Source organism: Nilaparvata lugens, chromosome 7, assembly GCF_014356525.2.
Source record: "Nilaparvata lugens isolate BPH chromosome 7, ASM1435652v1, whole genome shotgun sequence".
Classification (NCBI taxonomy): domain Eukaryota; kingdom Metazoa; phylum Arthropoda; class Insecta; order Hemiptera; family Delphacidae; genus Nilaparvata; species Nilaparvata lugens.
Genome location: NC_052510.1, coordinates 45237725 through 45264134, shown reverse-complemented (window position 1 = coordinate 45264134; position 26410 = coordinate 45237725). Strand labels below are relative to the sequence as shown.

The 26410-nt window shown below is 36.1% G+C and overlaps 1 protein-coding gene and 1 pseudogene across 2 annotated transcripts in view; both read right to left on the bottom strand.

Annotated features, from left to right (window-relative positions):
• The window catches only part of LOC111059291 (protein tipE), a 116897-nt gene that overhangs the window by 30137 nt on the left and 60350 nt on the right, over positions 1–26410 (bottom strand). The gene's annotated exons all lie outside the window — the stretch shown is intronic.
• Positions 2287–2410, bottom strand: LOC120352563 (annotated as a pseudogene).

Genomic DNA, 26410 nt, shown 5'->3' with positions numbered 1-26410 from the left:
CGTGTACAAGCAATTTTCTCCTCTTTATTATATTATATATAAATTTGTATTGATAAATTGAATAGGGTGATTTACTTACTTACTTACTTACTCCTCAGCTCTACAGGTCTTTGCAACCCTTGGCCTCCCTCACATAGCCTCTCCATCTGTCACGATCCTCGGCCTGCCCCCTCCAGTTACGAACTCCAAGCGTTCTAAGATCTCGTTCCACATCATCCGTCCATCTATTTCTCGGTCGACCTTTTCTTCTTCTGTTATATATCCTGTCCTTCCATATACATTTCACTACTCTTTCATCTCCCATTCTCACCATATGTCCCATCCATCTTATTCTGCCAGCTTTAATAAACCGCACAATGTCTTCATTGTTTAAGAACTGCTCTATTTCCAAATTTTTTCTTCCTCTCCAAAGACCATTCTCAAAAACAGGACCCATGATTCTTCTCACTTCCTTCCTTTCAAAAACTCTCAATCTTTGCACATCTCCAGCTGTAAGCACCCATGTTTCCGATCCGTAACTCACCACAGGCCTCACCAATGCTTTGTATAATTGTAATTTCGTAGCTCTAGATATCAATCGAGATTTGAACAACTTGATATTAGCATAGTATGCCCTGTTTCCCGCCATGATCCTGTTGTTAATCTCTGCTGAGACTTTCCCACTACTTGTCACAAGTGTTCCCAGATAGACAAATTCTTCTACCTGTTGAAATGTGTAGGGTCCAATTTCATGTCTCTAGCAACTCTCCTACCTAGGCCTACTGCTGGTGACACTCTCAGATACTTTGTCTTGGCCTCATTTATCTCCAATCCCATTGGTTCACTATTGATTGCCAGTGATGTGAAGGCTTCTCTCAAGGCTGGTACTGCTCTAGCTACTATGACCAGATCGTCAGCATATCCACAAACTTGCCACAGTCTATTTACTATGGTGCTTCCATGCGTGATACCTTTTACTGCTTCATGGAGAGCCAAATTAAACAATAATGCAGACAACGCATCTCCTTGCCTTACACCGTACTTACAGGGAAACGCCTCCCAACAGTCTTGCCTATTCTTACTCTGGAGAAGATCTCATTTAGGGTAGCAGCCACTAGCCTTATTAATTTTGAAGGTAAGTTATTCTTATCCAGTGCTTCAAGTAGCTTTCTCCTGTATAAACTGTCGAACGCTCTCTTGTAGTCTACAAACAGCATGTGGAGACTTATATCGTGCTCTATACACTTTTCCATTGCCTGTCTCAATGTGAAGATCTGGTCCACTGTGCTCCTGCCTTTTCTAAATCCTCCTTGGTAGTCACCAAGCACTGCCTCTGCAAAAGGAGTGAGCCGTTGAAGTAGGATATTTGTGAAGGCTTTATAAGCAATGCTAAGCAAAGAGATTCCTCTATAATTTTCACAAATCATTTTATCCCCTTTTTTAAAGATTGGGCAGATCATGCTTGTCTTCCAATCATCGGGCATTTTCTCCTCTCTCCATACCATCAAAATTATTCATACAGCTCCTTTTTCAATCTATCTCCTCCACTCTTTATCATCTCACTGAGAATGCCATCCTAACCAGGAGCTTTATTGTTCTTTAGAGCTGCTATTGCTCTCTCTAGTTCTTGAATGGTAGGTTCTGCAGTTTCTTCATCTTCCCTGTCAACATTGTGTGGCATTTCAAAACGACGGCTTGGCTGTCCATCTTCTCTCTCATTCAACACCTCCTCGAAATGCTCGGTCCACCTATTCAAGACCATCTCATTACTAACCACATGCCCATTTTTGTCTTTACAGCCGTTCAACCTTGCCTGGAACCCTTTTCTGAACCAGTTCACTTCTTTGTACAATTTTTTACTCTGGTTGGTTTCACTCAATGTTTGTAGGTGTAGAATCTTTTGCTTGATTGCTTCTCTCTTTTTCGACCTTAGAATTGATTTTGCTCTCCTTCTTAATAAATTGTAGTTTGCTCTAGCTCCTCTTGTATCTCTTTGCAACATCTTATTTCTAGCATCGTTCCTTTCCCTAATTGCTTCTTCACACTCCCTATCGAACCATTCCTGATTTCTTGCCATTTTTTCTACCCCTATGGTCTCTTTGGCAGATCTCTCTAAAATGCTCTGTATCCTCTTCCACTGAACATTCACATCCGCTTCTTCCATTTCGCTCTGTCCAAACTTTCTATCTAGATCATTTTGAAATATCTGTCTCTCTCTATCCATCCTCAACTTACTGACATCCCACTTGCACCTTTTCACCCCATTCTCCTTACGTATATTGGCCAGTCTAAATCGTATTACAGGGTGATTTACTAGCAATGCTATATTTGGGGCATTCGCAGGGGTCAACCAAGTCGCAGTGCAATGACAAGGCCTCGTCCTGGAGGAACCGCCTTCTTGATAACGGTAGCCCCCACGCCAGGTAAGCATAATGACAGGAGTCTTTGGAGTACTTGATGATTTCGATCTCCATTCATGTTATTGATAATACCATAGTTATTCTTAATTCCTAGATGATCATGTCTTCCTGGAGTGAAGGAGAATGAGACATGATCAAAAATTATTATGTTGAGATGTTCAAACATACAGAATGCTCCATGATTGTTCTAAAGCTGGTTGAAAGATCTTTCAAGACGCAATCACAGTTGTACAACCTACTCTAGTGAGGTCCACGTTATAATGCCAGTGTACGATTGACAATACTGTTCCTGTCCTTTTCTATCATATAACAAAACATATAGCGCTATCTTTCTCTAGCTTTGCAATGTTGTCAGTTTGCCAGAAAACTTTATTTTTACTTTTGACAGTGACTGTACAAAAGTAACTCAGCCGCCATTTTTTTTCTTCATTCTATTGAAATACTTTGGTAGACAAGTCTTACAATTGATTTAAAATGTATTTTTGGAACAATGAAATCATTTTTAGACATTACCGTATGAGAAACACAAATTAAAACCTGAAATGACATTTTAAAAGTTGATAACTAACCATCCTAGACCTGATCCATGCTTCAGTTAGCCTACACGTTTAGGTTAGACCTACTCGTACCGGTATAAATAATTGAAAGGTTATTTCAGAATTATTTCCATTGAAATTACTTATTTTAAAATGGATTTCTATTTTTCTATCATTTTTAAAAGAAATTTAAGGAATAGAAAAAGGAATAGAATATCTACCAAATACCCTAATTTCTGTTGTTTTGAAATTCAGATCGGTGTATCACAGCTTTTTAAATTAGCCGCTATTTCAGGTTTGTGTAAATATAAAAATCTGATCTTAGTATTATGGAAGCAAATTTTTGAATCAAATTATGAAAAAATATATTTTCTTGATTAATTTGACATCAAATTGATTATTTTATCATGGAAATGATAATTATTATTAGATCAAATTTAATGGGATAAATTGAGTAACAGCTGTGTACAATCAGTGGCAAAATTGAGATACTTGGCAACGTTTTCCTCCTATCTTTCTTCACTGCCATTATAACGTGGACCTCACTATAGCGACTAAGGCCTGGAAAAGCTGCATGGCGCATGCGCGAGGAATGTGGTGGGCGAACAACAATTTTCAATGAAAAATGAAAACAACGCAGAGACAGGAGAGCTGCTATGCTGGTGGAATCGGAGTGGGGGGAGGGGAGGAGACAGTTGAGAAGAGGACAATCAATTAGTCAACCAAGAATGAACGTGTAGTAAACAATGGGGGACGAAAGAGGAATGCAACAAGGAGAGGTGAGAGAGAAAAGGTAGGAAAGCAAGGTGACGAGCAATGATATGAATGAAGATGAAAAGAGGAAGCTAGAATGAGAACGGAAGTGCAAAGAGGCAAAGCTGAAGGAAGTTGAAAAACTAGTATTTCTGTGAACAGTAGACCTCACGCAGTTTTCTCATCCAGAAGTATCTGATGTCACCTAATCTAGTTGATTCAGTTGAATCATAATTTACTCTTTAAAACTGTTATTTGTTTTCTCCAAGATCAAAAACTCACTTATGCTAATAAACTCAGTTCACGTTTGAATTTGTATCCCATTTGATGATTTAACCAGTTCCGTGATAATCTTTCCATCTGATGAAAATATTTCTCAACTATTCTAAAATTAATTTTTCTAATCAAGAATATTATAATTTCTTCGGCATTATTCAGTTCATTTAATCATTTCTTATTTTATTTTTAATCACCTATTAAATTTGTTTTTCAAATGTGAGAATATTGGTACTGATGGGCACGATCATAAAAATATTAAAACCCTACCTCATAGATATAGACACGGCCAGACATCTGTGTAATGCATGCAATGAATAATCCACTTGTTAGCTGATTGATTATGAATAATTCTATAGTCTAATTTATCCTTGTGTGTACAAGGTTGAAAAAGGAATATTTCTGCCAAATCTCACAGAATTCTATCAACGCGTTTGGCCGTAAATTCGTTACATACAGACAGACAAAAGCAAATCGAGTTGAAACATAAACCTCACTACGTTTGGTCAATTAGATGAAATTGAGAAAGAGAGGGAAGAAAATGTAGGAGGGTGATGAGAGAGATTAAAGATGTGTAAATAGAAAGTTAGCAAGAGAGAAGAGAGACAAAGAGTGATAGAAATGTTCTATGAGAGGCAAGAGTGGAGAAAAACAGACATGATAATGTAGGGTTGGAATAGACTCCATTTTACGAGAGAATGTTTTTTAATAGAACGGTTTCCGTTCCGGTGACCGTTCCGGTCATAGAGAATCCAGAACTGTAGAAAATAATCTAGGTGATGAATTGAAGAAATATGTGTAATGATTGTGAAGAGAGGTGATATAAGACGGATGAGAAGATGTACCAGAAGGCGAAGAGCTTAGTGAACATTATACGAATTAATATTCCTTGATGCACTATTACGAGTACAGAATATTTTGGGTGTAGTAGGTGTAGCAATGATAAAATAATACTATCATGATAATGGAACAGAAAGTACAATATTAATGAGATGAGTATCAGTCAAGAACATCAGAATAACTGTTATTGTATTAGAAGACTTTTAACTAATACATCATAACAAATAGCAAAAATTGTATTCTTAATAATAGATAACTTTCGGTTTGGCTTTCTCCTGAACAAAGGTTAGCGTTTCTATGTTTGCAGATTTATTTGTTTTTTTTTCTAAAAAATGGTGCAAATTTAATTCAAAAAATGAGAAATGATACGAGCTGACGGCTTTACGTTGAGTACTGATCCTCAACAAAGTGAAAGGACATAGCTTTTTGAACAATATTATTCATTTTATCTATTCGCTCATAGAAAATATTATTCAACCGCTTCTTCATAGAAGTATGTTCTTACTGTTCAAAACTTGTAACATATTGTAATTTGGATAGATAAATAAAAATCCCTAGTTGAAATATTTATAGGTCTAAGTAAAGTAATTGGCTAATATCGCCAAAGAGATAACATAAAGATTAGATAATATCAGACCTCCTGGCTAAAATGTACAACAGCCTAAGAGGAATTGAAATAATTTTTTGCTAATATATAATATTATATAAAATATCGAAAATTGAGGTTAGGCATAAATATTTAGTGATCGGCGACCTAACGATCGACCGAGCCATACAACGTAGAATCTGACCAAACACCTTGGCAGAAATTTATTGTAGCAAAACGGTATGCAATTTGAGGAACTAAAGGTCTCACGTGGCTAATTATTATGATGTATGAAACAAATAATAACATATAAAAAATTAATTAGCATGTAGAGAGCATATTTAAAAACCCAATAAAAATAATTAAATGTATTAAGGAAGTAGGAGGTTACCAGGCGCATGAATACTGTAATAATTTGCATGCACCAATCAAATAATGGCAATTGATAGGCGGCAATAGTGAGCCGATTCAAAAAATATTTGTATATATTTCTACAAATAAATAGAGTTTATGAAAAAATTGTTGTATAGTCTATGTTTGGATATGGCCCGAAGGCAAAGAAATTATATATATATATATAATATATATATATATATAATATATATATATATATATATAATATATATATATATATATATATATATATAACATAAGTAATAGTTTAATATTTTGGCACGGTCTATTGAGCCTTGAATGGCGGAGGACTAGAATATTCAAATTTTATGCAAATTCGAAAATCGGAATGAGAATTGTAAAATTGAGAAACGAGAACGACACTCGCCTGCCAACTGCCACCATGAGAGGTCACTAAAATTATAGAGCGTAATACCTTCCTATATCTTGTAATACTTAAGTAAATTGAATTACTAAATTTCTTATAAGACTTTGTGATGCTCTTATAAAGCAAAAGTCATTTTAATAATTTGTAACCCCTTGGAAGAGACGACTCCGGCTACAATAATCCAGGACCACCAGGAGTTGGATCGACATCAGCAGCTCATAAGAAAATCCGACACGTGAGTGGAAAATATTGAAATAGTGATAGGGCGCCCTCAGTGCTTCGAAATTACATAAGAATCAAAGCTAGCTCGTCGAAAGGGTTTTCTTATAAATTAAGAATTTGGTAAAAAATACTTGCGCAAGTAATGTAGTATTAAAGGTATTTTATTAGAAAAGTAACGAATCAATCTACATATCAGATCTATAATCAAGAAGTATAAAATTTAGGCTGTTGAAACACATTCATATGATCATAATTTCTGCAATAATTTGCGATAGTTTGTTGTAGCTCTGATTCACTAGATGAATTGCTCTATTTATTCCGTCAGGTGCCGAATCTCGCACCCTGAGATAAAAATATATTTATACAAAGAAATCTATTAGATACTATAGAATTTAATATATATTTGGATTATTAGTTGTCAATTTATTAAGTTGATTTTTAGAATTTAGTTTAATGGAATTGTCCAAGTCGACAGTTAGCAAGAGAAAAGAGAGACAAAGAGTGATAGAAATGTTCTATGAGAGGCAAGAGTGGATGAAAACAGACATGATAATGTAGGGTTGGAATAGACTCCATTTTACGAGAGAATGTTTTTTAATAGAACGGTTTTTTACTCATTGTTACAATGCACATTTCGTAATCATTACAACGATATAGAACTGTTGCAAGACACAACTGTTTTGCTAAGGAAGATGCCCACATTAGATCCGGCTTCTGCATGGGTAATGAAACTAATGATGATGACGATGACAGATGAGTGGACCTAAAGATTTATTTGGGTTCCGAAACCCGGGAACCTATTTTCAAACTCGTACAACGGGAGTAGCAGGCGCAAGGATTAAAACTTAATTATAGGAGTATAAACTTTTATTATCGACAGCTAATCGATCGCTCCTCAAAGTGATTAAGAGAATAAGAAAAAAAGGAAAGACAATAGAAAAATAAGTATATGAACGATTAAAAACAAATCATTTGAATAGAGAATGAACAATTGTGTCTATGCAAGATAATTTAGAATGAGCTTTGTGTGAAATACTTTCTCAATGTTTAGAAACTAATGTGATCCGAGGAGAAAAATTAGGAGAGCTGGAGCTAGAAACTGAATATTGAAGAAAACCCGTAAAGTATATCATGTGAGAAAATATTTTGAGAGAATCCAGAACTGTAGAAAATAATCTAGGTGATGAATTAAAGAAATATGTGAAATGATTGTGAAGAGAGGTGATATAAGACGGATGAGAAGATGTACCAGAAGGCGAAGAGCTTAGTGAACATTATACGAATTAATATTCCTTGATGCACTATTACGAGTACAGAATATTTTGGGTGTAGTAGGTGTAGCAATGATAAAATAATACTATCATGATAATGGAACAGAAAGTACAATATTAATGAGATGAGTATCAGTCAAGAACATCAGAATAACTGTTATTGTATTAGAAGACTTTTAACTAATACATCATAACAAATAACAACAGTTGTATTCTTAATAATAGATAACTTTCGGTTTGACTTTCTCCTGAAAAAGGTTAGCGTTTCTATGTTTGCAGGATTTATTTGTTTTTTTTTTTCTAAAAAATGGTGCAAATTTAATTAAAAAAATGAGAAATGATACAAGCTGACGGCTTTACGTTGAGTACTGATCCTCAACAAAGTGAAAGAACATAGCTTTTTGAAAAATATTATTCATTTTATCTATTCGCTCATAGAAAATATTATTCAACCGCTTCTTCATAGAAGTATGTTCTTACTGTTCAAAACTCTAAAATCGTTGGGAAATTTAGGTTTTGCAAACACTAAATATTAATGTTCTCCTTAGTTAAATACGATTTTTTGTCAGGCACGATATTCATTTGTTTGATGTTGGTGTACTAGTATGTGGATGGTGGTTATTAGAATAAACAGATTGTTTCTAATGGTAAGGCAATCAAAGCAATAAGGAAATGAGGGTGGTCATTGAAGAATGTAAGAATAGCCAATTGATTGAAAGAGGAGGAGGAGGAAATGTAGAAGAGAGGAGGAAAAAGGATAAAAAGTGTTAAGGTGGCTCCTGCACGTGAATAGGCAAACGTTGAAATGTCGACGGAGCGGTTGTTGAAGAAGATGTAAGTAGGTCAGGAGGCGGAGGAGACAGAGGCGGAGGAGGTGTAGGAGGCGGAGTAGGAAGAGGAGGCGTCGAGGTGGTGGAGGAAGCAGTGAAGGAAGAGGAGGAGGCGGTGGCGGCGGCGGCGGCAATCGATTGGATCATAGGAACAGCGTCTCGGTTGTCATGGCAACACGAAACCGCCCCGACTTACCGTCTGAGTGGGTGCCGCGACACCGCAGACCCACGACAGACACCTGACAGACACCTCTCACACATCCTGACGAGCGGGGTCCTCACGGGGATGGTGATTTCACGGCAGGGGGGACCGTGTTCACTCATTACTCCATCTTCAATACTAGTAGTTCTGTGAACAGTAGACCTCGCGCAGTTATAAACCAAAGCCTCCTCTTATATTGTCCATCAGAGTAAATCTTGTCTATATGTCGTGTCGGCGAGATATCGGTGTGTAAACGGCTAATGGCTGTTGGGGTTGGTATATCAAAAATGCTAACATCAAAAACTTATCTCCTTCGAGACATACTGGCAACAGATCAACCCGTGTTGAAAGCCGAGAAAGGTCGAGAGATTGATAGTATGTTACTTTCAGTTATTAATTGCATGCGTCATTGCATTCAATTAATAGTCCACACGACATATGATTTTTTTACTAAGTTACATTGAGATATTAATTACATGCGTATTTGCATGCAATATTAATAGTCCACTCGACAGCTGATTTATGATAGGTAATTGAATAGTCTGAGACTACTTCTCCTTTCGTATTATACTTCAAATGCAAATTTTCAAAAAATCGTATATATACGTCGACGCGAAATGTCGAAACCTGTCAAATTAAATAAAAATGTATTGCCGTGTTTCTCCGTAAATGCGGAACATAAATATGAACATATAGTCAGATAAACATATACACATAGACACAAAGAGAAATGCAGAACCGTCAACTTGAATCTTAGACCTCACTTGGCTCGGTCTAAGCCAAGACCGCGTCAGCTCTAGTACTGTGAATATTTCTAGTACTGAAATAGATGATTCAAGAGTATGTAAGTAGTCCAAATTATACTTATACTGGATCAACTTGTAATTTTCTTATATTATTTTCATCCTCTGCTTATTTTATTTTTCAATAATCTGTGGAATTACATTCTGTTCAGTGTTTAAACGTTGAGTTGGTCATTAGGTCCAAAAACAAGTCCTTATCCTACAGTCATTTTTCAATTCAAATATGCTCTTTCTGATTACAATGAGCACTTTTGTAATTTCCTTCATTTGCCAATATCTGTCTTGCGGGATGAATGGAACTAAAGTATTATGTGATTGATGTTTTTTGACCACCTATTCCCTCCAATGCCGACAAAAGTTGATTAAGTGCAAGACAATAGCATAGAAATGGGGCATACATAAAAGTAGTAGAAAAATTAATGTAGGTTGGAATGTGATATGTAATATTCCATTTGATACAAAGTGCATTCATGGTTCTGACAAAACTCACTAACACTCACTAACACTCACTAACACTCACTAACACTCACTAGCACTGATTAAAGGAGCAAGAAATGCGAAGGCTTAGCAGAACTGGGAGTCAAGAGAAGAATAGTTGTTAAGAGGGAAGAAGGGTGATGAATGAAGATGAACAGAGCAGTCGGAGAGGTAGTAGAAAGAGTATAAACAGTGAACTGAAAGAAGAAAGAAAGTGGCAGAAGAAGAGGAGAGCCTAGTGGTAAGAGTAGAATTGAAGGCACCGGTAAGCCCAGCTTCTTGACAGGGAACATCCTTTTTTTGTGTGGATTTGCTGCTAGCTCGATAAGCCGATGATCGAAAAATCGAGTTGAAGAAAAAGAGATGGAAAAATGCCTTTATGAAAAAACGATGTGGTTACCGTGCAAAAAACATTGCATTTCAAAAGATGAAGGTGAACATTTTCCCCTTTTTCAACATCTTTTTTTTATAAAACCAATATAAATTTATGAAGTGTGTGTTTATAATGGAATGAGATTTTTATGAAATAGATTAAACAATGAATTCAATGAGTGAGAGGAACGAATAACAAGTCATTACTTGAACAGCAATATTGAAGAAGTATCACTATTTATTAGTCTAAAGAAAGTGAACTGTAGCCACTACATTTCCAAAGCTCTTGATCGAATTCAAATTTATCAGCTATAACATTTCAAAACAATTGGGAGGAATTCTCAAGTGATATCAGATTCGCATTTAGAAAAGTGTTATTTTCATTCAATATTGAAATTATATCAAATAACATTCAATTCGCGAGAAAATATAAACTTTTGTTGCCAATTCATGTGCTATTTTCCACTCTCAAAAATAATAAAATCAACAATTAATTTTTTTACTTGTTGAGATTCAGGAAATACTCGACCTTTTTGAGAACTTGCTTATCAACATGAAATATGTTTCCATTCACAAAGTGATTTTTTCTCAAGTAACTTGACATGTGACAAGTAATTTGATTCAAAGGTCTCAAACCTTTGAAGTAGTGATCGGTAAACTCAAGTAAACTCAAGTCAAGTCAAAATCAAGTAAACTTCGACAGTAGGCCTAATCTGTTGAAGTGACTTCTAAATTATTTAAAACCATAAATTCATCCCTATCTAATTATTGTGGTATCTGAGATGGAACAGTTCGGGTTCTCAGTACGTGTCAACTGCATAATACGTATATAGCTATACCACTTCTTGTGAAAATGAATTTACACTGACGATTCTCACAAACACTCAATTCTCTCAATACTTTGTATGGAACAACATTTTTATTCTATGTAAGAAGTGCTTACACACTCATATCCACACATATCTGAAAGCTACAGCTTGAAGTTGCAATCTACTGCCGAATGAGAATTGGCCAGAGGGTATTTGCTGGACAGTAAACTAAATGTAAATTGAATGGCTCCATGCGCTATGAACAGTAATCGAACCCGGAGCTTTCAGCCTTGCAGCGTTGTCAGTTATCACATGTTATGACTATGTTGCCACCATTCAAAAAGTACTTAGTTGATTTTCAAACACGATCGGGTATCCTCACCATGGCTGTCGGTCTCAGCAATCTGCCATAACGAAAGTCATACATGTTGCTATCAGTTCAAATGCATGAAGCAGAAGCTGTTTGCAGAACAACTGTATCATTGCAGGCTTTTTTGCTCGAAAAACACAGACTTTGAAAATTGTACATGCTGCTATTCTTATCGAAACTTTGCCATTGTTCTTCCTATTGCCTACATAAACTACTTGGGAGTAATCTTATTGAGACTGGAATAACAGTGAATCAAATTTGATAAACTTAATGCAAGTATTAATACGAGTAATCGATATGGAAAATTAAAGACTTGTTCATAGAAGAGAGTATATTTGTGACCACAATTATAGTGGGGAAAGGTATCGCTTCTCATTAAAGTCACAACATTTCACCCAAACATAGTCACCCTTTGATCCACTGATCATTATCAATATCATTTAATGAATCACTGAATCAAAATGCAATGCTGTATTATCACTCTCCTTTGTGTACATTCCTTCAAATATCACATCCAATGTTGTATTCCCAACTTATATACTTGTCATATCATAATTATAATAACGATAATGGCTCGGTGGTCAATCATATTCTCGAAAAGTTGCAAATTTAAAAATTAGCTCTAGTAAGTGTGAATGGAGTGTGTAGTCTTCGGCTGTGAATTTTCAAGTTTATTAAGATTTTTTACGATTCATTCCAGATTTCTCTCTTATTCTATATTAATATCAATTATTTCTGAATTCAAAATCTGTTTGTTTTCTCGGTATTGTGGTGTCAATAGTTCATTCTGAATGTCACTTGCATAACCTATACTTTTAGACTGTGTGTTGTTTGAATTGGAATAAGAACAGTTTAGGGCTTGAGCCTGTTGATACTTTCCACAAGTAATTGTACTTATTGTGATGAATAAATAGCTTAATAATTATAATTTTTCTTGGTTTGGAAAATCATTTTTAAAATTATAATTTTTCTTGAAGTGCAAATCATGAAATAAACAGAACTATATTATGATGAGATTCTTCTTAACTAGAACACGAACTCGCTACTCAGCTATTATACTTAAGCTTAAGCTTGAGCCAACTCCTCTGTATATGATTCATAAGTTGTAGAATCGCTTACCGGTGGTTCGGTACCCACCTGAAACTAAAGGTCCATTCATCTCTCGTTATCATCCGCCTCATTAACCACGTACAAGCTTAGAGCTCATGTGGGCATCACCTCTCTGCAAAAACTATATTGTCCATTCACGATGGATGGAGACATTGGTCTCTATAATGCATTACGAATGTAATATAATCAATCACTGTATGCTTGTGAAGAGACAACTGACTGAAGTTTGTTTGACCAACGATGACATTCACAGTTTGATATAATCAATTACACAAAAGTTGTCATCCAGTAGCAAAGGGAAGGGAGAAATAAACACACAGTCTCAATAAGTTGTTGTCGGCAACTTGAGCTTGCATCAGATGCACTGCAATGCATTGCACCGCCACTGCCACTCGACACTAGATTAATTTGCACTGCAATAGTGATTTGCCTCCTTATCAGCGCACATTTTGCTTTATTGCTCACTTGGAGAAAGAGGAGGAGGAGGAGGAGGAGGAGGAGGAGGAGGAGGAGGAGCACTCACATTATGACTCACAACACCGTGAAGCGCTGCAGTAGCTGGGGGGTGGGGGGCAAAGATGCTTCAAGCGACTAAACGTCGTCTCATAACTGACTAACGACAACTCCACTCTTCAAAGAACAATCTTACCACTTATCTTTTCATAATTCTCCTCTTTCTTCTTCTTTTTCTTCTTCTTCTTCTTCCTCTTCTTCTTCTTCTTTTCCTTCTTCTTTTTCTTCTTCTTCTTCTTCTTCTTCTTCTTCTTCTTCTTCTTCTCGTTTCACTCTATTTTCATATCAACCATCCTATTCTCAAACTTCTTATATTTTTTCATTCTCCTATTTTTCATATTATTGTTGTTTACTCTCCTCATTGCTCTTCTTCTCCCGCTTCTCGCTCTTTCTCATCTATTTTATTCACATTGAATATTGTTAAATATTGATTGTGGTGTATGATCTTTGATCATTTTGCTCCTTAATAATACTTATTCTACCTCCTGGAATATCATCGTATTGCACCTGACCTCTGTTCGCTCGCACAATTCATAGGCTCTTGTTGACATCATTGGCAGGAGATCGTGTGATGGATGTCTTCTAGATCGGTCTTTGTGCAGTTTTGATGGCTGAACGCATGGCTGCAGTCATGTTTTGTGCGTAGACCTACTTCATTTATAGTGATGCATTCTCCAACAATGCTGTTCACCGGGTTGCCTAACCTACGCCGCTGATCGGCAATCACAGTATTCAACTCCTTTTCCTAACATGGAGAGAGTCCACACATTATGGGGCGAGCGTTTTTCAGACAAGATGACAGGGCAAAATACTTACCGATTGGCTGATTCGAGCTGATTCGAGAAGCTGGCTGATTCAGAATGAGCCAATCGGTGAGGTTTCTTCCCTGCCGACTCGCTTAAAAAAACCCTCGTGTGGTCTCGTCCAAAACGTAACTGATGAGATCTGATTTCCTAATGGGTCCTGGTTTGCCTAGAATCACGCTTTTTCAACGCAGGAAGTGAATATTTGATAATTTCACCTCAATAATACCTCTGTAATATTGTAATAATTTCTTGTCAAATGGAAAGTATAATATCCATCTATAATTTGTGTATTCATTCATCTATGTATTGTTTTCAATATCTCATATATCTTATAAGGGGTTCTTTTTCAAATAAATCTCTTTCATCAATCTACCCGAAATATCTTCATTTACAGTACTATATCATTATTTCCTCCATTAATAATTATTTATGAGTTATCAGCTATTCCCCTCTCAAAATATCCCGGGACTGAGTTTCCCTCTGAGAATAATTGAAGATTTAAATGAAAGCTTTATAATATTCTACTGTGCTTTTTAGATTAGATTTCTTCATTTATGTATGTTACAATTAAGAGCGAGAGAATGAGTGCTTAAGAGAGAGAATGAGAGAGTTTGAAGTACTATAATTTTAGACGGAGTTGAATGTAGATGACACACATATTCAAACGTTAAAGGCATGAGCCACTGATTATAATTCATCATTGTTTTACATATTATTCCTCATCGATCAAAAACTCAACTTAATTGTTACTCTTTTCAGATAATGCCCACATAATTTTTCTTGTGCATGGGAAATGAAAAGTGCATGAGTGATTTGATTAAATGATTCAAACCCACGTACCAGGCGGTATCAGCAGACTGAATTTTGTTACGTTCCAGACCACTAGATCAACCCGGACGGTGATTAAAAATTATAGTTGCAGATGCTCAGATTGGGGGAAAAACTGTGAACTTCTGCTCATAACGACACTTATTACTTATGCACAATCCGTTTTTTTGATAACTTTTAAAAATTATTTATTTCAACTTGAATCTGAATGAACTGATGTCACATGTTTTGTCATGTTGTTGTTGGCAACGGGTTGTGTAGCCGCTCAGTAAGTTACATTGACCTGTTGTTATGATTTCTCAAAAATTAATAAATAATTTATCAATTTAAAATGTCTTGAAAAAATCCAAAATAAACAGCTTTCTATCGTACCGTGACGTGTCGTCCCGGAATGTGAGTGTGAGCGCTGTTATTAGGTCTGGCTGCAACTGTCTACAACGTTGATGGAAACAGGACCTCCTGAATACTTAGGTATTTTGGAGGTACTGATGGAAAGATACATTTTCAAGATGTTCGATGTTTTTGAACGGGTAGTATTATAGTCCACTAGACAGCTGATTTATGATGAATAATTCTATAGTCTGATTTTTACTCTAATATTGGTGTATGATGGAGGCTCCTTTTTCCTTTTATATTATCCTCGAAATGCAAAATTTCCAAAAACCTTGTATATACGTCGACGTGCAATTTAAAAAGGAACATACCTGTCAAATTTCATGGAAATCTATTACCGCGTTTCGCCGTAAATGCGCAACATATATACATTAAACATTTAAACATTTATTTTTATAAACATTTAAACATTAAGAGAAATGCCAAACCGTCGACTTGAATCTAAAGGTGCGTACAGATTTACGCGCCGCGAACATGAGCAATTCACTTTCAATCAGCTGATGTCAAGCTTTTTATATCTATATCTTATACCGTTTCTGTAAAAATACAGATATAGTCAGCTGATTAAAAGTGAATTGCTCATGTTCATGGCGCGTATATCTGTACGCACCTTTAGACCTCACTTCGCTCGGTCAACAATGTCTCATTATAAATAAATAACTTTGTAATTAACTTGACTTAGTTTCTTTCATTTCATAAAAGATTTAGGGCCGGTTTCCGAGCCTGGGATCTATAAGTTCTGGACTTACAGAGTCCAGGACTGAAATAAGCTCTCGGGTCTAATTCGACTTTCTGAGTCACGAGTTTATCTTCTAAACTCCGGGGTCTATTAAGTTCTGGACTTATTTGAATCCAGGACTTGAAGCAAGAATCATGAGGGAAATTCTCAATATTTTGTTGTTGAATTGTTGGCACCATAGCCTACAGCAGAACAGCTGATTGAAGCGGGCTAATTCAAATGAGCATGCTGTCCAAACTATTTTGTAACAATTATTTCGTCAAAATACGTTTCAATTCCTTTGTAGGCCTATTCAAAGCAAAACCTAACCTTTTGAAACATGAATGAATAAACATTTCATTTTACGTTATGCTATTATTGATTCTAACCAGTGATTTTGGAAAAAAATATCAGTAGGCTATTGAAATGGAAAACGTATTTGTTTTGAGAAAAAAACTGGAATAATAATTTATTATTGATACATTTTCACTATTTAATATGCTGGATATGACATTTATTAATAACATTCACATTGGAATATCAAATTCCAAGTCAATCCTTGTATTATTTTTTTGAAAATTTTTAGGTTATGTTACAGTCGTAAAATAAGGTTAGTTTTTCACGCATAATTCTGATAGAACTTTATTTTAAAATAGACTTACAAACTATAAATTATGAACTTAGATGTAATAATCCAAATAATTAACGTATTCCAAGACATCTATTTGGCTATTCATCTACTCCAGAACAATAACTCAGATGTTTTTGCTCAGTTTAAGTCCAGAACTTAATTTTAAAAGCTACCTCATTCCAGGGCTTAAAATCATGCTGTTTTAAGTTCTAGACTTAACGATTTTTGATAAATCCTTGACTCGGAAAGAGGTGAGAATCTAATTCAAGTCCTGGACTTATAAAACCTTCACTCAGAAAGCGAAATTATAAACTCCAGTGTCTAACGTGATTTCTAAACTCCAGGGTCTATTTGAGTCCTCGACTTCGTTAACGCTCTGACTCGGAAAGCCAATTTTCTGACTCCAGAGTTTAAATCCAGTTAAAGTCTAGAACTTAGTTTAATCCCGTGTTCTGAAACCGGCCCTTAACATGGCTTATTTTTTAGCTTTAGTTAGAGTATGAAGGATCAATCCCTCAGATCAAGTCTGAATCATTTGTAACTCAATGATTGTACACTAGTGAAACAATCGCGGAAAGCGATAAGCACTGCATGAAGTGGAAAGAATCAATCTCACTCAAACCACCACGCTAAGACTAGAAAAGGAGCATACTGATTTCGTGAGTTATCTTGCCATGTGTTCACTGCAGTGCAAACGATTTGTAAGCTTGAATTCGAAATTTATTAATAAACGACGGCTGTAGCTAGAGAGTGGTGGACAGGCCGTTGTTAAAGATGTAGCATGATGGGCCGTTGGACCCAAAACCGCTTTCACGGTATGCACTGCCGCCGCTTGCTGCTCTGCTGCTTTGCACCTTATGTTTTATTCGGCAGTTTGTAAGGCGGTAAGTGTGGTGTAGAACAAAAGTGGCTGGCTAAACAGAGTACGGTGGCATGGAGTGGAGAGGTTGAACAGAGTACGGCATCAGGGACGCTTTCTAGCACCGGCACTGCAACGCGTTTATTTGCAAGTCTATTCTTTGCCGTTTTTCACAAGCAAACGAGTCGGCTGCAGCAGATGAGAGAAGGAAATATATAATGAGAAAAGAGTATGTACGGATGAGGGGGAGAATTGACGTGAGAGAAGTTGTTGTGGAAGGAAGAATTAAAACATATGGAGAGGGGGTGAAGAATGTGAGCTGCAGGAGATAAGAGGAGAGTAGAGAAAAGGAAAGAAGATGAAAGATGTAAAGGGGGGAGAAGAAAAAAGGAAAGAAGATGAGAGAAGAAAGAAGAGAGAAGGGGAAGTTGAGATGTAAAAAAATTATAAAGGGAATAGAAATGCTTCAAAAAAATGAATAACAGATTGGATGGGTAAATGATGCAGTGAACTCACGAAAATGAGTAAGAATGAAAAGTTGAAGGAGAAGTATAGAGAAGAATAGGAAGCAAGTAATTGAGGACTAGAAAGAATTACTATAGATGAAATTTAAAAACAGAAAAATCTGGTGTGGTACACTCACACAACTTTGCTCATTGAACTGTAAGCCTCATTCTTGAACGAGAATAATTTAGGGGAATAACATAATGACGATTGGCGGCAACATATTTGAAACTACGATAAGACGACTGTATAATATATCATTGTTTTCAGAGTACCTACTTTTTCCTTTGTGTAAATTGTGAAATTCGATGATTTTTTTAAAAGTCGTTAAAACAGCTGATCTACAGATGAAATATCTCGACTATGGGTTCTTTTTATAAACTGCTCTTCCTACCTACCTCATGCACGAGAAGGAGTTTACAAAGTCCATTTCTCAAGGATGGGGTGGACCCCCCATTAGTTTCCCAGGAAAAAGACTCATGCCAGTTCATAGAGCTGATAAATAACTATACAGGGTATGAATTTGAAATAAATCGGTCAAGTTTTGAAAGCAGCTAAAAAAATGGCTGCTACTACTTATATAAAAAATCATCAAATCAAGCTAGAGCTATCTGGAATTTGGTTAGGTCTGAATCAGCAAAAAACCGGGGATCAACCTCAGATACGTGCATTGTTAATGAAATGGGGAATTTAAAAACTGGAAAAGAGGCTGCTGACATACTGAACAATTATTTCATTGATGCACCACTAAAAATACAAAATGAACTCCTGGAAAAAAAAAAGTATAAATGATTATCTTTCAGTATTCAATATGAATCATGGAAATACACAGAGGTTTTCAATCTTCAATCCCATGAGTTGTGGAGAATTAAAAATAATAATTAAATCCTTGAAAAATAAAAAATCCTGCGACTGTTTTAATATTTCAAATTACTTGGTTAAAAATTCAGCAGAAAACATCTTGGAGCCACTAACTTCAATTTTTAATAGTTCCATGACTGTGGGCTATGTACCCTCAAAACTAAAATTGTCAAAAATAATTCCTACCCATAAAAAAGGCAAAAAAGAACTTCCAGAAAACCGCAGACCTATTGCTAACACGCCTGTATTTCTTTAAATTTTCGAGTACGCCGTGCTTAGAAGAATGAGAGAGTATTTAAATCGAATAGGTTTACTGTCACCTGATCAATTTGGTTTCCGGCCAGGTTTTTCAATAAACGATGCTCTCTTTTCAATTGTAGATGGAATAGTATCCTCTGTTGATAAAAAACTAAAAGTATATGGTTTGATAGCTGATCTCTCCAAAGCTTTCGACCTTGTAGATGTTGAGATCATGATGAAAAAGCTGCAACTGTATGGTTTTGATGGCGCTGTCCTTAGATGGTTCTTTTCATATTTTGACAAAAGGTACCAGCAGGTTGTCATTGAATCTAACTACTATGAGTATCATTCTAATTGGATGAAAACGAGAAGTGGGGTCCCCCAGGGATCAGTACTCGGTCCCCTTCTTTTTGTGCTCTATATAAATGACTTACCTTCTTACCTTGAACCAGCAAAAAGTGTTTTATATGCAGACGATGTTAGTATTTTACTAAAAAGCGATAGTCAGCCCAATGCCGAACTGGAGAGCAAAGCAGCACTCATTAAATTACAGAAATGGTTAGCTGCTAATATGTTAATTCTGAACAAAGAAAAAACCAAAGAAATACCTTTTCAAACTACTAAGGGGGGTAGCTTCGAAATTGAAGGCAATAATATAGATTCTGTAAGTAGTATAAGAGTTCTTGGAGTGGTGACTGACTCTGATCTTTCATGGAAACCACATCTGGAATGCCTGAAGGCCAAACTAAATTCAGCAATTTTTATTCTCAGAAACCTGAAGGCTTCTCTGGATTCTATGGCTCTTAAAAGTGTGTATTTCGCCCTGTTTCACTCCCTCCTGAACTATGGAATTATTTTTTGGGGTAATTCTAGCAGTGTAGTGGAGGTGTTTAGACTTCAGAAGTGGGCATTGAGGGTGATGATAGGGGAGTCAATCCGAACTAGTTGTAGGCCCTATTTCAAAAAACTTGGAATTCTCCCACTTCCTAGCCTATATATTCTGGAAACAATCTGCTTTAAAAAAAACAAGCACATAAATGAATTTAATACAGGAGAAACATTTCACCAATATTCGACCAGATACAGGAATAATTTCAGAGATGATGCACACCGTAGTACTATGTATGAGCGAGGGGTAAGGAGTTCAGGTATCCGGATGTACAACTTATTGCCATCTCACATAAAAGAAAAGTCAGGTAAAGCTTTCAGTTTTTTTTGATAAATCCTTGACTCGGAAAGAGGTGAGAATCTAATTCAAGTCCTGGACTTATAAAACCTTCACTCAGAAAGCGAAATTATAAACTCCAGTGTCTAACGTGATTTCTAAACTCCAGGGTCTATTTGAGTCCTCGACTTCGTTAACGCTCTGACTCGGAAAGCCAATTTTCTGACTCCAGAGTTTAAATCCAGTTAAAGTCTAGAACTTAGTTTAATCCCGTGTTCTGAAACCGGCCCTTAACATGGCTTATTTTTTAGCTTTAGTTGGAGTATGAAGGATCAATCCCTCAGATCAAGTCTGAATCATTTGTAACTCAATGATTGTACACTAGTGAAACAATCGCGGAAAGCGATAAGCACTGCATGAAGTGGAAAGAATCAATCTCACTCAAACCACCACGCTAAGACTAGAAAAGGAGCATACTGATTTCGTGAGTTATCTTGCCATGTGTTCACTGCAGTGCAAACGATTTGTAAGCTTGAATTCGAAATTTATTAATAAACGACGGCTGTAGCTAGAGAGTGGTGGACAGGCCGTTGTTAAAGATGTAGCATGATGGGCCGTTGGACCCAAAACCGCTTTCACGGTATGCGCTGCCGCCGCTTGCTGCTCTGCTGCTTTGCACCTTATGTTTTATTCGGCAGTTTGTAAGGCGGTAAGTGTGGTGTAGAACAAAAGTGGCTGGCTAAACAGAGTACGGTGGCATGGAGTGGAGAGGTTGAACAGAGTACGGCATCAGGGACGCTTTCTAGCACCGGCACTGCAACGCGTTTATTTGCAAGTCTATTCTTTGCCGTTTTTCACAAGCAAACGAGTCGGCTGCAGCAGACGAGAGAAGGAAATACATAATGAGAAAAGAGTATAGACGGATGAGGGGGAGAATTGACGTGAGAGAAGGAGTTGTGGAAGGGAGAATTGGAAAGGGGGGGGAAGAGAAAAGGAAAGAAGATGAGAGAAAAAAGAGGAGAGAAGAGGAAGTTGAGATGTAAAAAAATTATAAAGGGAATAGAAAAACTTCCAAAAATGAATAACAGATTGGATGGGTAAATGATGCAGTGAACTCACGAAAATGAGTAAGAATGAAAAGTGGAAGGAGACGTTTAGAGAAGAATAGGTAGCAAGTAATTGAAAGAATTACTATAGATGAAATTTAAAAACAGATAAAGCATGTAATACAAGAGGATACTACAATACAGTGTTGCAGAAAAATATCTTCATTTTTCATACTTCACAGATTACTATTACCCTGAATAGATTACTTACTATAGATTCTGTACTCTAATTATGAAATCAATTTTCATGGTAGACAATAAAATTTGATTCATCCATCATTGCTGTGAGCGAAGTTAAGGCAATAAGATTTTCCCTCTCCCAATCAAATGACGCTGGAAAGTAGGTTATCATCAAACCCAGTAGTGGCCAAATGAGGATAATCAATAAATCACTGTTCTATTACAGTTATTATAGCTTTAAGACATCGATCAAAACGTAGAACTAATGAAGAGCATAATGTACCTCACAAATAGAATGAGTTTATTCTCGAGATTGGAGCAAGTGATCAATACCACAAAGTCAATTCAGGGAATTTCAAATTGTATCTAAATTTGTCTTTGGATATGCGATATTGGAATTTGATATGTGATCAAATCAAATCCCTTATTCCCCTATCCCTAGATCCCCTATCCCTATAGTTCAATTGTCTTCGAAGGTTTTGTGCTGATTTGCTCTGTAGTCTTTATACTCCATGTTGTTCACATTTTGAAAAGACTCAAGATTTCAAGTTCTTTGTTTTTCAATGCATCAACTAACGAGGATTTGAAGTGATGTTTATGGAAGATTTCAAATCAGTCTTGAAAGACCTACTTTACTACGATAGTCTAGAAAGACTATTCTTTTATCAAAACTTTTGACAATAAACATGAGGCTGTAGAAACATTATTGCTAACCATCATAGAACGCACATCAATCAGATCCTACCCTTCTGCTTTGTTGGTGACAGCGTCTGTTCATACTTCTTGCACATATCATTACTACACAGATTGTGTCAGTCGCTTAGAAATTAATAGATGTACGTTCATAAATGTGTGTGTCTAGTATGTATTGTGTGATTTGACGCTTGATAATTCATAGCATGCTATGTATAACATGCCATTGATTGGAATTTGACATGACGTGCAGGATATATTGGCGGTGTTCAATGATAGGTTCTGAGTCAGGTGTTGAGTCATAGCACGCAGTCACCATCTCACATGTCACCAAATGCTTTGTTCGTTCGACTGAACGTGGGGACGGAGTGTGGAGCAGTGCAGTACAACATCAATACTCCAGTGTTTAACACACGCATGCCAACATCCGATAACATTCATTGAGTTATTGTTCTACACAAATTTCGCTTCTACAAAGATCAACTGTGTATGTTTGAATAATTGGCGACAAGCTGAGATGGAACTTGAAGTATTGCATTGAGCTACCACAATATGATTGCGGTTGACTGGATTCGCGAATGTCAACAATTCAATAGTTGCTTTGTGTGACTGCATGTTTCCACGATTTTGAGAAATTCAACTAGATTTGAAAAATATTCACGAGATATGATTTGGGATTGGAAATTTGCAAGGAATTGTGAAAAATCTGAGGAGTTGACTTTTATGTGAATTTGAACGTTTTCAATAATTCTAGATAGAACAGATTTGAACCTTTCATGGCCATTCAAAATCAAATTTCTCCCTTGATCCTTATAATTGATTGATCTGAATGTGGCAAGTAGTGACATAAGATAATACTGATTAATTTATACTGTTGAAAAAATGAATATGAATGGAGAGTGAATAAATGAACCGAGCAAGGCAGTTACGACATAGTAATCGAATCATAGTGAAAAAGCTGGCTGCTCGGGTTTTATAACCTGATGAACATGCATTATCCTCTATCTACATTTACTGTAGATAGTGGAATGACATCTGTCTCAAAACATGACCTCGATTCCATTGACACAGAAAATGAACGAACAATAATATTTCTGTCTCACTCTGGGATCATCTGTTAGACGTGAACTGTGATTGTAGATTGCAAATGATGGCCTTGTTCTAGGCCATGTGAGTGACATGAAACTTTTATCACACTAACAGAGCACATGAATGCTACAAATAATCCTTTTCTCTTGTTCAAAGAGGGTCAGCGGTTGACAGTATCACTTGAATCAGTTAGAGGACTTTACGTCGTCCAGAGCGCCATTAAAACTGATTTAGTTCTCATATATCCCCTATCTCTGGTGTCCTATTTTTTCTGTCACATGGCATAGCAGAGTTGCAGAGTCGCACCACAAGTGGTGAGCAAGTTTTTCCACAATTCTGGAGTGCGCGAGTATTTGTGTGGGTGTCAGATGCAATGTGCTTTATTCTAGTCTGCTGAATACATACATGGTCTAATAATTCAACTGTGGACGTTACTTGTAGATATGCATGCATGCTACATTATTTAAACAAGCTGGGTTCACTTCGAGGGGAATGAGTTGCAAAAATTTGGAATTTGTTGTTTTGGAATTGAACAGGGGGTGAGAAAAGCATAGAATGTATTTTACCTCGAAATACAGAGGCTGGTTGTACGTCACAGGTGTTAAGCCAACTTTCATTCAACCAACACTGGTAAAATTTGTAAATGCTCTGTTGTTGCTTAGAAAATTTACCGACACATAAGTGATAATAACTGAAATTTCCAACGCAGTTGAGTTCTCTTCCTGCTTTTGATATCATGTGTGTAAGATACCAGATAACAATATACAGCTAACAGTCAGTGATAATATAATTTATTTTTTACTTAGTCTATGATTATAGTATCGCCATCTGATATAAGTCAACTGCAGCAGAAATATTTAAGTTTTAATTATCATATAATTCGAATGTATGCTCATTTATATATCACATGGGCAAGCTTGAAGGCAAGATATCCATATAGTCTGAAATTCTACCATTTATAACTAACACACCTTAAATTCTTATATCGCTCACTTAAAAAAGCTCTAGTTCTCCTAATAAAATGATGTTTTACAAAACGTTCAACCTTGCATTGGATAAAGTTTACGGCAATTAAATTGAGTAAGAGCTCAGCATTCATTGAAAATTTTCACTTATAATCAGTTATTGCATGATACAGTATAACTTGGTCTCGATTCAACTCCTGGCACTTGGCTACATACGATTCAACCAATGGCTATATTACACTAATGAATAACTATTTATGCCACCTCTTCCATTATTTCGCACCTCCAGCAACAACTGAGCCTTACTGGTCCAATAAGTAAGACTCCAACACAGAAATAGAAAATTGGACAAATTAAAAGAGAGTTTGGAAGAAGCTAGTATTGGAGAAGGTAAAATTCCTTCCACTTTGTGACCTCAATCAGTTTGTTTCCACTTTTCTCCATACATTAACTGATATAAAAATGTGAAGCTATAATGCGTGATCTTCCGTCCTCTTCGCTTCAGCTAAACACATCCACAACAATTTATTCAAAATTTCGTTGAAGAATATTCAAACAAACGTTGTTTGAAAACAGATAACGCTACAAGATTAATGGCAGTCCTCTCTGCTGTCAACTGAGGCCAGAGAATTGTTGGCCAAGAGCGCTCATTCGTAATTTGATAATGTATGGTGGAATTGCGTTTTTTTTTCATCGTCATCGCCGTGGAATGGACGAGCATCATTAGTTGAGAGGCGAAATCAGTATTGACGTGGACATAAAGTACCGCTGCGCTATTGATTTCTTGCTCTGTATACTCGTTGTCGGTGCCGTGGGCCCGATAGCTGCTCATAGCCTTCAGTATACATGTCGGCATTGGCACTTTCAATCACTGATTAATGAACTTTTCAACGCCAAAACATCGAATCTGTTCTGTCATCAACTAGTGAATATTATAGTCACTGCTCATTAGTGATCATTATCATGATAGTACAGTGTCTAGTGTCTACCGACTATTGTATCCAATAAATAAATAAATATAGTGTACAAAGCTTTCTAGAGTACTTCGTAACTTCGAAAAATCACGGGAACAAATACGTCACAATTTATTGATTTAATGGATGGGACATACACTTTTGGAGTTGGAAACGCAAGAAGAATCTCAGGTTGTATAAATGAAAATAGCCTCAATTTTCTTGTATGTTTGATTTGTAACTTTCAATTTATCTTTCTATTGAAGTTACATTTCATTTTCTTGGATCTTTCTATGCAGGGAAAGAGTATCCTTGTAAAAATATATTTAATTTTTTTAATAGAATATTTGAATTTGACACAACTGTATTGAAATAAGTGGTTTATTTCTTGAGTAATAGGTTTTCATTAAGTGGTTGAGACCAAATTTAAGATGTTCCATAATTACCATAGTTACGTGATTACGATCAGAAATTTAATTTAAATGCTATATGAAACCTATACCTACCATTTTTCTACCTAGATACATATTTGATCCATGAAACTACAGTAGTATGTAATAGTTACATGAACCAAGAATTATCAATGAGGTGGCAACCACGGAACAAAAGAAAATCTACAAAGCACACAAGGATAAACATCCATAAATAATGGAATTATCCATGATGATTCCTCAGTGATGATGAACATTGGTGGAGGAAACGTAATCAGCCAATGTCCTCCTTCAATGCCCAGTTGCCACGTTATAAATAATAGAACGACGACTCTCACTGGCCCAATTTATTATACTGATAATAATAGCTGAACAAGGCCTTAGCATAGCCATTACATGGCAAGCTGACAAAATATAATTTATGTCAAATTGAAAATTGGCAATATTTCTTACACATACCGTATTTTACCAGCACAGAGTCTGAATCAATGTGCTGATTTTCCTTTCCCATATAATGTGTGCCAAAATATTAACTTCCAATGGGAAGTGATTTATTGCTGCTATATTGACTGCGAAAATATTTAATTCAGTTGCAGACTATATTGTCTTCGAATTTGTCAATTATGGTTCTACTAGAAACAATGATAATTTTAATGGAACTCACACGGAAATTTGATAAGCACAAATAACATAGTCATTTAAACTTATAAATTAGAAATTCGAATAAAGTTGTTGAATTATAATCTATGCATTATAATCTTTTGTTATGTTTAACCAGTAAAATTCCTTCTATTCCACTGGAATTTCTGGGTAAGTCCATTTTGTATTAATGTGTTTA